The sequence below is a fragment of the Saccostrea cucullata genome, unplaced genomic scaffold (assembly GCF_032062105.1).
Source record: "Saccostrea cucullata isolate Sc308-1 unplaced genomic scaffold, CSIRO_AGI_Scuc_v1 ctg10195, whole genome shotgun sequence".
Taxonomy (NCBI): domain Eukaryota; kingdom Metazoa; phylum Mollusca; class Bivalvia; order Ostreida; family Ostreidae; genus Saccostrea; species Saccostrea cuccullata.
The window spans coordinates 21,137-35,707 of NW_026934792.1; the positions used below are offsets into that span (position 1 = coordinate 21,137).

The window sequence follows — 14,571 nt, forward strand, 5'->3', positions numbered from 1 at the left end:
GTCCGATTCGCATAATCTAAATTGATGAATGTGTGGTTTTTTTTTTTTTTTTTTTTTTTTTTTTTTTTTTTGCATAATACTCATAAAGATGATGCAATAACACATACAATGACAGAATTAAGTGCCTGCAAACTTAGAATAAATTTAAAAACAGTAAAAGGTGTTGTCAAGTGAGACTGTGTCTGACTAAAATTGAATGAAAGTCTGAAATGCATGGACTTCCCTTTTTCTTTAATATTTATATAATCTTCAGACAAGCCTGATGAATTCAATGTGTAGCACCCCCAATTCTAAGAGTATTACCCTTAAATGTTTTAGTGTCAAACCCAAGAAATAAAATAAATTTCTGTAGCATTAAATTAATGGAATGATAAGAAGGCTTCACACCAAATAATCAAAAACTGAACATGGAAAGTAGGGTCTAATTGACAAATACCTGTGAAGTATTTTAAATAACGAAGATTTTTCTTGATTTGACAAGATGTGGAAGATATATATACATGTATAATTATGCTTTTGCATTTTTATTATTATATTTATTTGACTATTTATTTTAATTAGATCTATTTAATCTATTAATTAATTATTTATTTATTTATATCTAATTAGCCATTTGTCTATTATTATATTATAAACATAACGTTTTTTTTTTTTTTTTTTTTTTTTTTTTTTTAAATTATGGGTTAAAGCTGCATTGTGAAATCTTCAGCTACATGCCACACTTTCTGATAAAACTTTACTGTTTAACAAAATTAAATTACTAATGCCACAGCATTGAACGATACTGCATTTGAAAATGCCAATAATCAGCCAAACAAATTTTCACTCTTTACAAAATGCTCTGGGGTGAATATGTTTTGGCATAATTATATGTTGTTACTCGTACGAAAATTAATTCCGCCATTTCACTTGTATCTTGTATATTATTTTTTGTATATATTGTACATATATTGTTGAACCTCATGTAGCATTTATACGGTTTGAGTGAATAACTTGAACTTGAACTTCCAATTTTTAACTAGAACAAGAAATGTTAAATTAGTAGTTGGGCCTTCAATTTTAACCTGAATTAATTGAGATTTATATTTCCTGACAAGTTTGTAAGTGTTTAGGTACATGTAGTTTCTAACACACTAGGGAATCCTTAAAACTTATGTATTCATTTATCTATTTTATGTTAAATGCCTACAAATTTTAAACTGATTTCATTGGAATTTTTTATTTCCTGAATTTATTTTTGTTCCTGTCCTGGTTAAATGTATTATAATATGTTATTATTTTTTTTTTATCTGCAGAACTTTGTTATTTACTATTCTTTTGTTAAAATGTTTAGGTAGTTTCTCAGACTCTACGGAATCCATGGAATTTATTTATTTATTCTAAATAAGTGGGTGGGCTTTCCATCTTAATCTGCGTTAACTGGAATTCCTATTTCCTGACAAGTTTGTTGAAATGTCATCGTTTCCCACATTATTTATTTATTATTTTTTATATCATTAATTCATTAATTTTATTTTATTTATTTATTATTTTATTTATTTAGTTATTTATTTATTTTTGTAACCTATTGACTGACAATCCAATGGAGTTTATTGACCTGTGGTCTCCCCTCAGATTTTATTATTAATGTAAGGTTATAGTATCTATATAACAAAGTGCCTAACCTCTGATCTCCTTACTAATAGTAAGCGACTCAGAGTAAACGACGCCCAGTCTCTGCATTCGCAGATCTCGAACAAGCAGGGGGAGGATGAAGATCATGAACCCTACCACCCCCTACCTCTTCATTTAGCTAGGACTTTTCACCAATCCTTTAATATAATGGAATAATTATTTGTTTAATAAATTATTTAATGTTTCCTTTGTCTCCCTTATGAGGTCATGATTTTATTTATCTTACAAGGAAGATGTACCCCCTGTAAATTGCGAAGTTTGGGGCTGCATGGAGTTCTCCTCCCCTTTCCTTGAAATTAACATATCAAATTCATAAATCAATCAAAACTAAATTAAAAAAAAGAGAAATAAAACTTTAAAAATGCATTAATTATTATTTACTTTTTGGATACATAAACTGTATTTGAAGACAAGTAAGTTGACTAATCCTCAAAATTCCAATTACATACTAGTAAATTAGAGATATGGTATGTGTAGAATTATTTTTCCAATCCTCTCCAAAGAAAGTTGCGACCCTAATTTTTTGACAGGGAAAAAAGTGCACAATTTCTCCAAATTCTCTAATGTATGTAATTGGAATTTTGAGGATTAGTCAACTTACTTGTCTTCAAATACAGTTTATGTATCCAAAAAGTAAATAACAATTAATGCATTTTTAAAGTTATGGTGATAGCAAATTATTGCCTACTTAAAACTTTCAGCCACATCGTAATAATGTACAACATAAGATTACCTTTGTCTCATTAATATACTACAATTTGTGAAGTATGAAATCCTTATTGATGTATAATATAAAACTTCCGCTTGTTCCCATAATCGTTATGCGGATACCAGAGGTAACAAAAAGTTAATAGGACTAGAGGTCACTTTATATTGTACATCTTAAGGGCAACCATAGGTCACCTTATATTGTACATCAAAAGGGAGATCAGATGTCATCTTCTGTTCTACATCATATGGGGGACCAGATACCAACTTAAATTGTATATCGGTAGGAAGACCAGAGGTCACCTTATATTGTACATCTCTGGGGGACCAGTGGGCACCTTATATTGTACATCAGTAGGAGGACCAGAGATAACCTTATATTGTACATCAGTAAAGGGACCAGGGGTCCCCTTATATTGTACATCAGTAGGGAGACCAGGGGTCACCTTATATTGTGAATCAGTAGGGGGACCAGAGGTCACCTTATATTGTATATCAGTAGGGTAACCAGAGGTCACCTTATATTGTATATCAGTAGGGTAACCAGAGGACACCTAATATTGAACATCAATAGGGAGACCAGAGGTCACCTTATATTGTAAATCAGAAGCGGGACCAGAGGTCACCATATATTGTACATCTGTAGGGGACATCAGTAGGGGGACCAGAGGTCACCTTATATTGTACATCTGTAGGGGACATCAGTAGGGGGACCAGAGGTCACCTTATATTGTACATCTGTAGGGGGACGAGAGGACACCTCATGTAATACATCAGTAGGGAGACCAGGGGTCACCTTATATTGTACATCTAAAGGGGGACCAGAGGACACCTTATATTATACATCAGTAGGGGGACCAGGGGTCACCTTATATTGTGCAGCAGTAGGGGGATCAGAGATCACCGTATATTGTACATCAGTAGGGAGACCAGGGGCCACCTTATATTGTACATCAGTAGGGGGATGAGAGGACACCTTATATTGTACATCAGAAGGGGGACCAGGGGTCACCATATATTGTACATCAGTAGCTGGATCAGAGGTCACCTGATACTGTACATCTTTAGGGGGACCAGAGGACACTTTATATTGTGCATCTAAAGGGGGACCAGAGGACCCTTTATATTCTACATCGGTAGGGGGACCAGGGGTCACTTTATATAATCAGTAGGGGGACCAGAGGTCACCTTATATTGTATATCAGTTGGGAGACCAGAGGACACCTTTTATTGTATATCAGTAGGGTAACCAGAGGACACCTAATATTGAACATCGATAGGGAGACCAGAGGTCACCTTATATTGTAAATCAGAAGCGGGACCAGAGGTCACCATATATTGTACATCTGTAGGGGACATCAGTAGGGGGACCAGAGGTCACCTTATATTGTACATCTGTAGGGGACATCAGTAGGGGGACCAGAGGTCACCTTATATTGTACATCTGTAGGGGGACGAGAGGACACCTCATATAATACATCAGTAGGGAGACCAAGGGTCACCTTATATTGTACATCTAAAGGGGGACCAGAGGACACCTTATATTATACATCAGTAGGGGGACCAGGGGTCACCTTATATTGTACATCAGTAGGGGGACCAGAGATAATCTTATATTGTACATCAGTAGGGAGACCAGGGACCACCTTATATTGTACATCAGTAGGGGGATGAGAGGACACCTTATATTGTACATCAGTAGGGGGACCAGGGGTCACCATATATTGTACATCAGAAGGGGGACCAGGGGTCACCATATATTGTACATCAGTAGCTGGATCAGAGGTCACCTTATACTGTACATCTTTAGGGGGACCAGAGGATACTTTATATTGTACATCTGTAGGGGGACCAGAGGTCACCTTATATTGTACATCTCTAGGGGGACCATAGGTCACCTTATATTGTACATATGTAGGGGGACCAGAGGACACCTTATATTGTACATATGTAGGGGGACCAGAGATCACTTTATATTGTACATCAGTAGGTGGATCAGAGGTCACTTTATATTGTACATATGTAGGAGGACCAGGGGACACCTTATATTGCACTTTACATCAGTGGGGGGGACCAAAGGTAATCTTATATTGTACATCAGTAGGAAGACCAGAGATTTTCTTATATTGTACATCACTAGGGAGACCAGAGGTCACCTTACATTGTACATCCTTAGGGTGGCAGAGCTTTCAGGTCAGTTTCAACGTTCGTCACTAGATGGACCAGAGGTAACCTAATATTGTACATCAATAGGTTAACCAAAGATCACTTTATATTTTATTTCATTATGGAGACTAAAGGTCATCTTTATATTGTACAGAAAGGGGACCAGTGGTCACCTAATACTGTACAAGACCAGACGTCAGATTATATTGTACATCATAAGGGGAAACAACACAAGGGGGGCCAGAGGTCACCTTGTTTGTAAATAAATAGGGAAACCAGTGGTCCCCATTGTTGTACATTTTTAAGGAAACCAGACATAAAATAAAATTTATATGAATGCAGGGATAAGACATCAACGATTCTAGACCCGTCTTAACCAAGAGACATCTCAAAAGAAAATAAGGGCGGACCAGAGGTTACAGATAAAATGCATATTAAGGGGATACTAGAGGTTCTCTTATAAGAACACGACAAGAGGCCTATGGGTCTTATAGGTCATCTGAATATCATGTAAAAACTTTAAAACAATTGAATTTGGTTCGCGCTTTGAACCAGAGGCCATGAAATTCGCAATTTTGAAAAAAAAGCACCATTGATCATCATAACTATATACTTAGCATGCTTTGTTTGGCTACTTAATACCTATATAGGGGAACAAAAAAGTGCTTTTATATTTATAAAATATTTATGCAAAATATTAGATGTCTTCTTGTCTCCCTGTTGACTTACATCTGGTCTTCTTATTGATATAAATATAAAGTTTCTTCCGGTTTCTTCTTTGTCGTTCCCCTGAATGTCCTGAATTCTATGACATACAATACAGATATCATATGGCATTAAGCTTGACTTTCTCTCATTATTGAATCTTTAATGAATTTATAACAGTTTATGTGACCACTTTTCATCACATTGTTTCATCGCAAGAAGCTGGAAAACAAGGGTATTCAAGACACTGCATAAAAAATGAATGCAGTGGAAAAGAATCAGTAAACTAGAGTGAAATTAAACCGTCCATTAAAGCTGCTGTAAAACTTGTTAAGAATCCCAAAGAAATACTCATTGAAATATGTAAAATTTACAGCAATCAATGTCTGTTTTATAGACAACTGAACAGGTGGATTTGAATAATAAAAAATTATATAATGGGCATCAAAATGGATACCGTACTTGCAAACAAAAAAATTAAACAACTAATGTACTGCTTGCCAGCCCCGTGTTTATCCGGGTTAGAATAGGTCCTCAGTACCCCCTTCCTTGTCGTAAAAGGCGACTAAATGGGGCGGTCCTTCGGATGAGACCGTATAAACCGAGGCCCGTGTCACAGCAGGTGTGGCACGATAAAAATCCTTCCCTGCTCAAAGGCCGTAAGAGCCGAGCATAGGCCTAAATTTGCAGCCCTTCACCGGCAATGGTGACGTCTCCATATCAGTGAAATATTCAGGAGAGGGACGTTAAGCAGTACACAATCAATCAATCAACTGTTTGCCAAATTTCAACAAATAATAATTGATGGTGTGTGCTTGACTATATGACACATAGCAAATTTGATATACACCATTTCGGGAGTAGTTCACACTGTTTTAAAGAAAGGTTTGACAGTAAAAAAAAAAGAAGCTTAGTACTCAAAAGTCACCCTATGTTTTAAAAAATGAGTGAAAACGACTGCGTGTAAGAATATCTAAACAATCATTAAAAATATCAGTAATTGTAGTTATTTGTTTGAATTTCAAACAGATAATGAAAGTTGAATCTATTGCTTAAAACCCTCAAGACAAAATTTACAATAAGATGTACTTGACAAAAAAAGCAAAGGTCTGAAGAAAACAAAGAATTACAACAGCAAAATGACTGATTTATATGCAATTTTCTTAAATATTAGTGGTCTTGTTGTTCAAATTCATATTTGGGGAGGCAGGCAGTTTAATTTCTGGAAGAATCTAGAAAGCATTTTTTTTTTGCCAAATTTCAAAAAGTTAATGAGAATCAGGAATCCACTACATTAGATTTTTTTCATGACAGCGTCCAAACCCGCACGCCCAGAAGAGTAAAGGAGTCTTGGGGATAAACAGAAAGTTAATGTTCTTTCACATTAACAATATTCGCCAGATCTTTTCGCCTTTTGGCTTGTTTCCAAGTTTCCAAACTTGAAAAAAAAACAACGCCTTTCAAAAGGAAGAAACAAGTCCAGGAAATCAAAGGATCTGCCATAATCCAGTATACAAAGGGTCATACCCAAAACTGATTTCTAAAAGAATCAGAAGTTGGATAACAAATGTTACGGACATGTGTTTAAATTAAAAGATAATATTAGGTTAAATGTTTATAACTAAATTTTTGAAAACGGTCTTTTGTTTCTTTTCGAGCACCGAGGACATTATTTATATAACAGTCCTCGTATAAGGTGACATCTAGTCCCCCTACTGATGTACAATATAAGGTGACCTCTGGTCCCCCTACTGATGTACAATATAAGGTGTCATCTGGTCCACTTCTGATTTACAATATAATGTGACCTCTGGTTGTCTTATTGATGTACAATATAAGGTGACCACTGGTCCCCCAACTGATGTACAATATAAGGTTCCTCTGGTCCCCCTACTGATGTACAATATAAGATAACCTTTGGTCCCCCTACTGATGTACAATATAAAGTGACCTCTGGTCCCCCTACTGATGTCCCGTACTGATGTACAATATAAGGTGACCTCTGGTCCCCCTAATGATGTACAATATAAGGTGACTACTGCTACCCCTACTGATGTACAATATAAGGTGACCTCTGGTCCCCCTACTGAAGTACAATATAAGGTAACCTCTGGTCCCCCTACTGAAGTACAATATAAGGTGACCTCTGGTCCCCCTACTGATGAACAATATAAGGGGACCTCTGGTCTCCTTATTGATGTACAATATAAGGTTACCTCTGGTTCCCCTACTGATGTACAATATAAGGTTATCTCTGGTCCCCCTACTGATGTACAATATAAGGTGACCTCTGGTCCCCCTACTGATGTACAATATAAGGTGTCCTCTATTGATGTATAATATGGTCCCCCTACTGATGAACAATATAAGGGGACCTCTGGTCTCCTTATTGATGTACAATATAAGGTGACCTCTGGTCCCCCTACTGATGTCCCCTACTGAAGTACAATATAAGGTGACCTCTGGTCCCGCTACTGATGTACTATATAAGGTGACCTCTGGTCTCCCTACTGATGTACAATATAGAGGGACCTCTTGTCTCCTTATTGATGTTCAATATAATGTGACCTCTGTTCCCCCAAATGATTCACAATATAAGGTATCCTCAGCTACCCCTTATGATGTGCAATAAAAGGTTACCTTTGCCCCCTATTAAATTAAAATGCAAGGTGACCTATGATCCCTCTAATGATGTACAATATAAGGTGACTACTGGTCTCCCTACTGATGTATAAGATAAGATGACCTCTGGTCCCCCTACTGATGTACAATATAAGGTGACCTCTGGTCCCCCTACTGATGTACAATATAAGGTGTCCTCTGGTCCCCTACTGATGAACAATATAAGGGGACCTCTGGTCTCCTTATTGATGTACAATATAAGGGTACCTCAGGTTCTCCTACTGATGTACAATATAAGGTGACCTCTGGTCCCCCTACTGAAGTACAATATAAGGTGACCTCTGGTCCCCCTACTGATGTACAATATAAGGTGCCCTCTGGTCCCCCTACTGATGAACAATATAAGGGGACCTCTGGTCTCCTTATTGATGTACAAGATAAGGTGACCTTTGGTCCCCCTACTGATGTCCCCTACTGAAGTGCAATATAAGGTGACCTCTGGTCCCCCTACTGATGTACTATATAAGGTGTCCTCTGGTCTCCCTACTAATGTACAATATAAAGGGACCTCTGGTCTCCTTATTGATGTTCAGTATAATGTGACCTCTGGTCCCCAAAATGATTCACAATATAAGGTATCCTCAGCTACCCCTTATGATGTGCAATAAAAGGTTACCTTTGCCCCCTATTGATTTAAAATGTAAGGTGACCTATGATCCCTCTAATGATATACAATATAAGGTGACTACTGGTCTTCCTACTGATGTATAAGATAAGGTGACCTCTGGTCCCCCTAATTACTTTCACTTTGCTGCAAATATATATTTATTAGAAAGAAGATCTGTAAAAAGTTATGAATATGATTATTTTTGAGTAAGACAAAGAAAACTGTCTATCATATAAAATTCAATGAATATATTAGGTGACCTGAGGTCTCCGTATTGATATCGATGAATTTACTTTTGTGCCTTTAATGTCTGAAGAGTTCCTAAAATGTTTTATTACTACGCAAAATGACGAACTATTTGCGGGGGACCTGAGGTCCTAGTTGAGCGTACGTTTTATCCTTTTATGTTAAGATTTTATAATGGCGCCGTAACGGATGGAGAGCAGCAAAAAATGAAACATGGACACAATAACGCATGTTACATGTCTAACAACATGTTCCAGACAGGTAATTGTGGATACCTAACTTTACATTTAAATAATTGGAAAAAAAAAACCTTCAATTTCATGAGTAAAAACTCCGTAACTGTTTACTTTCCTTTTAACAACGTTTCGATGTTTTGAGCGAAAGCAATTAATTTACAATGCTACTACTGAGAATAAAATTAAGGTATTCTGTATTTATATTTATTTACCGCGTCTATTAAAATATGCCAAATCTTTATTTCCCTTGCAGTATGGCTATGAATTGCATTTTGGTTGCCCCCCAGAAAATAACTACTAATAGATAAATGAACTGTGCACATGAGTGTTGATTATTACAATTGATAACGATCTTCACAAACACTAGTGCGAGAGAAAAAAAAACAATCATTTCCTGATCTACTTTCACTTTAAGATGTAGACAAATTCTGGTATTGAATATTTAATATAGATAATGTCCAGTGGAAGTGTATTAAGATTTATATCTTTTTTCAATAGGGATGACAAGGATAAAAAAAAGACTTTTTTTCCAAAAACGTCTTTTTTAAATCCGCTTTTTGACAAATTACTAGTAAATGCTTTATTAATCATATACATCTTATCATTTCTTAAGTTCGATGGTCGATGCAATGACCTTGTCAGCAAATACTGACTGATGTTTTTCATATTAATTGTTAAGTCACAAACTGAATTGACGACAGATTTTTCCGTTATTTCCCAATCATGATAAGAATCACATGGTAGGTGTGACCGGTCGGGCAGGGGATGCTCACTCCTCTATGGCACCTGATCCCACCTCCGATGTTTTGGAGGTCTGTCTTTGCTCAACTCCTATTTCGTATTTGTATGGACTTTTTAACATCAATACTGTTTGTTATCTCAATATATTTCATCAAAAGATAAAAGAGAGGGTTTTTTTTTTGTTTTGTTTCTTGGAAAATGCATTCTAAAACCGTGTATCACTGTCATATAGTGTTAAGTTTTTATTGCAGGTAATTAGAAGATATTAAAGAGAACCATGACCAGATTTCTCAAGGAAGAAATACACCTTTTCATTCTGACCCATGGAGAAGAGGAAGAGGTTTCTAACTGGGTCTGCGAACTTGTAACAGAGTTAAAGAATAAAAACATTCATTGCGTGAAAGAAGAGGATTACGCAATTGTTGGAGAAAATGTGTACTGTTCCTTAGAAAGATCAATAAACTCTTCATTCAAGAAATGTAATGGTCGTCATATCCCAAGAATTTCTTAGTAAAGCAGGCTTAGTTGAAAGATTAAACCTTACTTTTAAACAAACAATTGAGAGAAAAATTCCATTAATACCAGTCCTTAGTATTAACATACCAGACACTCCATATATACTGTCTGCTACAGTATGCATGTATGTGGACTTCTCTAAAACCTTATTGGAGGAAGATGTTCAAAAGATAGAAAGATCACTCAAAAGAACAGCAGAGAAAGAATCGACCGAAGAAGAGATGAATCAGATTCTTGCATCTCTTGACAAAGCGATAGAACAAGCGCCAGTGCATGTGTTATCAGCTGTAAAAAGTACACCGAGATTTAAAAAGCTTTGTCAATTTTTTAGTGGCTCAAAGGAACGAAATTGTCCAATTTTTAAAGAAAAAGAAAATATTTTTTCCGTTAAGATAAGACGAGCTTTGTCGGATACATCAAGTATGCATCGACTCAAAGAAGTATATTCGAGACTTGGTTCACAGAACAAACTAAAGAGTTCTAGGCCCCGCAGAAGCCAGTCGTTTGGACACAGAGTTGATTTTTCTAAGAAAACTGTGATCATGAATTTGGGATCTGTATGACGACAGGGACACTGTGTTAGAAATATTCAATCCTATTTAGTATAGACAAGAACATGAACAACTGAATTCAGGTGCTTACAAATATCCTTGATAAATCGGGAAATGGTGCTAGAATATAACAGCTGTTCATTCATGGATATACGAGGGTTGTCCCGTAAAATCGTGGACAAAGCGTTTTTCTCGAAAAGTAATGGGTGCACTAATCTGAAAATTTACGTAAATGTTTATTTAACATATTTATGTGCGTAATAATTTTTTTTTGATAAAATATAGGCAAAAAATAAAGACTATGCTTGAATGTGCCCGGGGTATTGTCTTACGGCGCACGGTCAAAAAACCATTCAAGATTTTATTAAAGAATACACTAGTTTGAATTTCAAAATGAAAGATTTAAATACATAAGATTTGAATTAAAAGTACCATATTTCAATTCCACAATCAATTTTCTAGTCTTTGTAGAAATTTTAAGGCATTTGGTTAATTTTTGGCAGTTTTTTGAGCATTCGAAATTGGAAAGTAAAAAAAAAAAACACAACGCACAAGAAATGGCCACGTTTTATGACTTTACGGCGCACCGGAGAGCAGTTCCGTTTTAATTCGATGTTGTAATGACACCTTTAGAGACTTGAAATGACCATAGAAGAAAAAAGATTATAAAATTATCACCATATCTTAAGTATACAAATGAAATAGGAGTTTTCTTAGCGAAGTCTTATTTGATCGAGTCCCTGGGGAGTACAAAACATACGGACAAACTCCTAAAAGACGCTGTCACAGTAGACCGCCGATATGAGATTTTCTATTAGTTGAATGATGGTGAGAATATTGTCCGTAACTTACTGATAAATCTTCAGAAGATCGCATGAGGGTGCCAAATGGTTCTTCGACTGTTTATGGAGACTAAAGAATGTGTATCAATGAAACTCCTAAATTTAAGTCGGACTCATCCAACTTCATTTTCAGCAAAGACACTGTTTTAGACACTTTGACGTTATACTCCATGCGCCGTAAGGTGATACAATACATGGCATAAAATCACATAATTTGTTTATTTATGCATATATTTATCTGAAATTTGCTGTGTATATTACTAAAATATGTTCTAAATAATAGTGAAAATTTCAGAACGCAGTGATGTTTATTTTTTACACTAGACAACTTGTCCACGATTTTACGGGACAACCCTCGTACATTGTCAATAAAATACTTTTCATAAAATTATTAATGTGGTTTTTATTTCTTTCTTCTTATATTTTAATCATTTTAACAGTGAAAATTATTTTAAATCAAAAATGTTTTCAGACCTTTGAAAGACGCAACAATGTGCAAGGGTTGGTTCAAACGTAAAGTCGTAAAAACCGTTAATTCTTTAATATCATCGACAAAATGTCATACACATAAAAACCTTTGTCTGTTTTGAATATAATGCCTTAAAATATGATTGTTTATTTTGATTATTTTCAAATTGTTTTCTAAAAAGAAGTGCATCGTAAGGATATTCCTAACACGTCACCATAAAAATGTTACTCGTCTTCTAGATGATTTTACATGTCGATACTCATTTCAGATCATCTTAACGTACGTCTATTGAGGGGACATGGACACAGTTTCAGCTAAAAATGTTCAAATTTATTTTTCAATTTTTAGAAATATTTAACTAAGGTCTTTCTAATGATCATCAAAAATTTGTGATTCAGTTGTCGAGATACACAAGAAAGATTTAAAGCTCCAAAACCTTTGTTACGTAAACAGGGTCCGTGTCTTGTTTTTGTTTACATAGGTTAATATACTAAAACATGTTTGTTCAAAGCAGATTTCAATAAAGAAATCAATTCTAAATACGATTAGACTGCTTCTATTGATTTGGTGAATTTCATTTTGTTATAAATATGATATTCTTTATATGTCAACAAAAACAAGACACGAGCCTTATTTACATTATGAAGAACTTTAAGTTCTGTATCTCGTTTGTTAATCAATAAATGATATTCAAACTTTTACTGATCATTAGATGATGCTTATTAGTCTGGAATTGTAAACATTAAAATTGGTTTGAAAAATTCAGTTGGAACTGTGTTTATGTCCCTTTAAGCCTTCCATGAACTGCAGTTTTTTCCCTATTCTTTTACAATCCTAGTTGCCATCTTACACATAATGTTATTTCTACTGTTACGATATTCATTACACTGTGAAATCACCCGGGCGGTGTTGCATCAGATACAGAGTAAATGATTGACTTAAACCATAGACTTTTGATACCTGTTACTATGGCCCACTCCTTGACGTTAGAAACTTTACTATATATTGAATTACTCGTAGTATATTTAATAGAAACTCGAAGTATTGTGAGCAATGAGCTCAATAAATGCATGATACCCCCGCCTCCCATATGGTTATAATGGCAAAGTCCGTGTTTTGCTGTGGTTGTGAAACCCAAAATATGTGTTGGATCAAAAAGTAAAATAGGAGGTGCACAATGGCAATATGTAATAAAGATTCTGTGAAAGTTTCCTTAAATTTCACTCGGCGGTATAAGAGAAGTTGCGGATAAGAGATGGGTACCCCAAAGCGTAACAGACACACGGACGGACGGACGTACAGACAGACGGACGGACATACCGATTACTGTATACCCTCCCGCTTTTCAAGCGGGGATATAATAATTATAGAATAATACGTCACATGAATGCCTTAGTGAAGGAAAGTCAAAAGAAGAGCGGTAAATTAAGAAGAAGGTTGTGGAAGACTGTCACTCACTCTGGCTTCTTCAGGATGATTTTAATGCAACAGTCAATTTTTTTTAAAAAAGGAAAAAGTATGCAAAAATTGGTAGACCTCTTGTCGTCAGTAAAGATTTTCTAATGAAGATGACATTACGCTTGAATAAACCTGCAAACAATAATAAAACATGAGACATACATCTATATAACATGTTATTTACTTATTTATAAATTTAATCAATGTATTTAAAAATTTTGAAGTAGTATTATATACATGCACCATATGCCATACATTGCAAAATGTTCAAAACGCAGTCACTGTTCATTGTAGTTTTTAAGGACATACGCAACGTACCTTACCTACTGATAGATTTCCAAGATATTCCAAATTTAAACTTATAATATAATTATATGCTCATAGACAAAAATTCAGCATGCCTTACCAGAGGTTTTGAAAAGATATCGAATTTTGAAAATTTTTGCATTATTCAAATAAAAATGTACAAAAATTATAAAACATAAATTTCAAATTTTTTTCTTCGAAAATTGTTTTAGAAGAGGTGTACAAATCCATTTATAGACATTAAAAATACTGCACACAGGTCCTTCATTTAGTGGAACTCTTCAACTCCAGGGGAGAACCCAAAAAAGTTCAAACTACGTTGCCTATGACCTTAAAAAGTAAAATTCCATAAATCTAAGCTTACTAAATTATTTACTGGGACATTAGATTCAGTTTATTGCTTCATATTGTCATATCAATAAATGAACATGACGGGATATAACGCCTTCCTTGGACAGTTTCACTCAGAAATGGTAAACAGGTTTTAAGGTGCAGCGTACTATAACGTGGCGTAACGAAATAACCAATTTCAGTAATTTTTTTTAAAAAGTAACTCTATCCTTTCTCTAAATGTTCTCTATATACTTATGCAGTTAAATGAATCTACAGTGTAATTTCAGGAGTACGTAGTATTTCGAGGCAAACTAATTAGATTGAAAAACCA

General features: G+C 35.1%; 1 long non-coding RNA gene across 1 annotated transcript; it reads left to right on the plus strand.

Annotated features, from left to right (window-relative positions):
- The first annotated feature begins 8,966 nt into the window (after positions 1-8,966).
- LOC134241387 (uncharacterized) lies at positions 8,967-10,847 on the plus strand. The gene is made up of 2 exons (XR_009986649.1): positions 8,967-9,049; positions 10,017-10,847. It is a non-coding gene; the product is annotated as an uncharacterized LOC134241387 (long non-coding RNA).
- The last annotated feature ends 3,724 nt before the right edge of the window (positions 10,848-14,571 follow it).